This window comes from Myotis brandtii, unplaced genomic scaffold (genome assembly GCF_000412655.1).
Source record: "Myotis brandtii unplaced genomic scaffold, ASM41265v1 scaffold48, whole genome shotgun sequence".
Taxonomy (NCBI): domain Eukaryota; kingdom Metazoa; phylum Chordata; class Mammalia; order Chiroptera; family Vespertilionidae; genus Myotis; species Myotis brandtii.
Window position 1 is genome coordinate 6470549 of NW_005368341.1, and position 4334 is coordinate 6474882.

The 4334-nt window shown below is 44.0% G+C and overlaps 1 pseudogene; it reads right to left on the reverse strand.

Annotated features, from left to right (window-relative positions):
* LOC102254214 overlaps window positions 1–1327 on the reverse strand; it is a 3507-nt pseudogene extending 2180 nt beyond the window's left edge.
* Window positions 1328–4334: the final 3007 nt, after the last annotated feature.

Here is a 4334-nt window from a genome sequence, read left to right on the forward strand (position 1 = left end):
TCAACAGGGTGGGGTTAGCAATTATGGCTGCTCTCAGTCTTGCCCTCAGAGACTCTGCTTCTCAGTGTCCTATTAATCGCTGCAAGCCCCACGGAGAGAAAGCTGCCCTAGGGTTCTGAGCGATGCCAGACAGTCCCGCTTCTCCCGTATGAGTCTGGGTCCCTAGAGACTCGCCCGGAACTGGAGCTCAGAGCCTGAGACTCCCTCCCGATTGAAAACGACAACCGCGCCCTCAGCCACCAGCCCGCTCCGCATGCACTCCGCACCTTAGTATTTCACCTCCTCACTGCGTCTCCTCTGAGTTTCGGTATTCTTTTCTCTTTGCTTCTAGTTGTAGAATTTCCATTCAGCCAGCCTTCCTGTGGTTCTGGATGATGTCCGTTCAGTCTTTTAGTTGTATTTTTGAAGTGGTTGTGCGAGGCAGCAATCTCTGGTGTTTACCTATGCCGCCATCTTGGTTCCCTCCAGGGTCTTTTCAATTCTCTTTGGTAGGTTCTGCTCAATTCCCGGCTGTGCTTGCTGCGGGAGGTGAGGCTCTCCATCAGGAAGGCTTCATCAGTGCCAGCCCCTTGATGGCTTCCTTTATCTCATGAACATCAAAAAAGACTGGGGTCTTCATCATGGCCAAGATGGTCTTCTCAAAGTTTCCTGACAGTTCAGGCTTCAGATCTTTGATTAAATCCTTCGCTTGCTTAAACTGTTTTGAAGGACAGGAGGATCTGCTGTCACTGCTTGGGGAGCGATTCCCAGGCAGTCCATGATGGCCTGCTCCTTAGTCCCAAAGCCTTTCATAACCCTTTGCAGGACCTTGGCCTCTTGCAAGGTGTCAAAGCATCTGAGATGGTGCCTTGCTTTCCAGGTGGGCTGAGGGCACAGCAAGGGTGATGGTCCCAGGCCCTTAGTGTCCTGGGAAGCTTAGCACCAGCTGTTGCTGCGGTTGCTGCTGCCTAGGAGGCGGCATTTGTGGCTGCCCAGGGCATGTCATTGGCTGATGCACAGGGTAGGCCTCTGAGGGCTGCTGTCCAGGAAGTGGCATAGGCTGGCCTGGTACAGGGGTCCCTGGGTATGGCAGGTCTGAAGGCATCCCAGATGGCAGGTTTCCTCCAGGGGGCTGGTACATTCCATATGGAGCAACTGGCTTCTGGGTGGAAGGGGGCTGCCCAAAACTCCCAGAGGGATAGGAGGGTAACCATCCCTGGGACCCAGGGTACAGGTTTGGCACGTTGGGTATCATGCTGGACTTGTTGGCTGCCATTCCGGAGAGGCAGTCCTGGTTGAACTGCCCTGTGTATGTAGTTGGCCAGTTATCCAGCCCAATAGGGGGCATGTTGGGCCAAAGAGTAGCCAGCATCTCTCCAGGGGCCGAGACCTAGTACAACTAGTGGGGGAGCCACTGCAGGTTGGGAGTAATGTGAGTAGCTCATGGTCAAATATGGCCACTGGTCTTCGGGGTGAGGAGCTGAAAGGGGCGAATGGGGACATGGGGGTCTGGGGCACACCACCTTGGGTCAGTTGGAGCTCTGTCCTGCAGTAAGCCTTAGATTTTGAGGTCTTTTATTTACACACAGAAATCTCTATAGGGCAAGACAAAAGAAAAGTCCACAATGAATTTTGAACTCTAACTTTCAAAATGGTTAGAGAAACTTGAACCTCCAAGCATAATTGAGACCAAGAGTCTATAAAAATGCCAAACAAGAGAAAATAGGGGATTCTAAATGGTGCTTGATAAACACTCATTCAATATCGCAAATACTCACGCAGGGGACGGCATGATTTGATTGGGCAGCAGTTATTGTTAAGGGAAAATAAAGTGGAAGAAACTGAAATATTTAGGTACCTATCAAGAAGTGATGAAAGCCAGCTGTGGGAAAAGATTCTGTAAGGGAGCGTTTCTGTGTTACAAAGGAAATAGCTGTCCATTGTCAAGGAGGGAATCGGTGAGATGGAAAGCGAGGAAGCCTACCACAATAAGATGCCGTATTCAAAAAAGCTCTATTCACATATAAACTCAACATTTTCTTCTTACTGTGCCGTGGTGGGAAATTTTTCTTCATCACTCTTATAACTGAACATGAAACTTTTGTGGCTGTTTTAATATTTGCATTTTAAAATACCTCCTGGGATTCCAGGAACATATTATGTTGTGTCTATCATTCCACGGCTGCATTTATTAGCTGGGATGGGGGTGGGGAGGATGTCTACAGCAATTTTCAGAAGATGGTACTTCAGTGCTAAAGGCTGAATGTCTAGACTCTGACACATTTGTGACAACAAATAAATAAGTGATTCTGAATTATTCTTAACATACAGGGGTGGGCAAAAGTAGGTTTACAATGGTATGTAAAACAGTTTATTCTTGTATTATTATTGATTAATTATTGGATTATTTCTCTGTATTACAACTGTAAACCTCCTTTTGCCCACCCCTGTATTTAAATATTGAACATTATTTATATTCTGTCAGATCTGTTGGCATCACCTTTCTTGTAATAAATATAATAATGGTGATAGTTGATAACAGCCACTGGCTATTATTACACAAATTTTCTGTGTTTTTAATTGAATTTATTGGGGTGATATTGGTTCTCAAAACCATATATGTTTCAAGTGTACAACTCAATACGATATTTTCTTCACACTGCATTGTGCACCCATCACCCCAAGCAGAAACTTTTTCCATCCATATTTCCCCCCACCCCTTTTTTCCCACCTCACTAACCCCCCACCACCACTTTTCCCTCTGGCCATCACCACACTGTTGTTTGTGTCTGTGTGTTATACATACATGTTTTTTGGTTAATCCCTCCACCTTTTTTCATCCAGTCCGCCAATCCCCCTCCTGTTTGTCAGTTTATTTTGTTCATTAGATTCCACACATAAGTGAGATCATATGGTATTTGTCTTTCTCTGACTGGCTTATTTCACTTAGCATAATAATCTCCAACTCCATCTATGCTGTCCCAAAAGGTAAGCTTTCCATTTTTGTTTTTTTTATGGCCGAGTAGTATTCCATTGTGTAATGTACCACAGCCTTTTTCTCCACTCATCTACTAATGGGCACTTGGGCTGTTTCCAGATCTTGGATGTTTAGTTATAAGTAGTCCATTAAAATATTTTACTGTAAAATGTGTGACAACTAGAATATGGGACTGACTGTACACATAGCCACAGTTAAAGTTTGTATATCACATGTTTTAAAGCAGCATTATAGACTGGAAAGCTAATGATAAGCAAACTAAAAGTAGCTCCTTTCAAATATTCATTAACAACATTGTGACAGTTAATGTCATGTGTCAACTTGATGGGACCATGGGGTACCCAGATATTAGGTTAAACATTATTTCCGAGTATGTCTGTGAAAGTGTTTCTGGATGAGATTAACATTTGAAGCAGTAGACTGAGTAAAACAGATTGTCCTCCCCAGTGTGGGTGGGCCTGGTCCAATCCATTGAAGATCTGAATAGAATAAAATACGAGTAAGAAAGAATTCTCTCTCTCTCTCTGCCTGACTGTCTTTGAGCTGAAACATGGGTCTTTCACTGCCTTTGGATTCAGACTTGGAATGAAATGTACACCATTGACTTTCCTGTTTCTCAGACTCAGACTGGAGCTACTAATATACCATAGGCTCTCCTGGGTCTAGACTTCTCAGCCTCCATAATAAATCTCCTTGGAGATAGATAGATGAGAGAGGGAGGGAGGGAGAGAGAGAGAGAGAGAGAGAGAGAGAGAGAGAGAGAGAGAGATTCCAATTGGTTCTGTTTCTCTGTTTCTCTGGAGAACCCTGAGTACAAACATAAAGTACACTGGGGCCTTGAAATCAGACTAGACACCATGAAGGAACAGACAGTCTTGCAAGATTTCCAGGACTTCCTGTGTTCAGTTAAGGCAGCAATGCCACGAGATGAGCCTTTCTTGTTTATTTTTGTACTTCCACTTCCTGTCAAGTGCTGTTAACCAGCGAATTCAGAGGTGCATGAACATTTAAATAAACTCAAAGTGTGCATAATTATGTGTTTAATACCCCTCCCCCAACAAATTCAATATCTTTAGACATTTTTGTGATGTAGTCGATCAGCCGGCAAAAGTTTTTCTTTAATTCACAGATGATCACCATTGCCTCTCTCATTTCTCTGAGGATATATGTAAAAGGTAGTGTTCTTTCTCAGAGAATAACTATAACACCAAAAAATAACACCTGTCAGTGCGTTATGGCTTCTACCAAATTCTGGCCCCCAGAACAACAAAAGCAGGCTTCCCATGTGAGTTTATTGGAAATAACATGTAAAATCTTGAACTCCATTCCAGAACTTTAGGATCAAAAACTCTCTAAA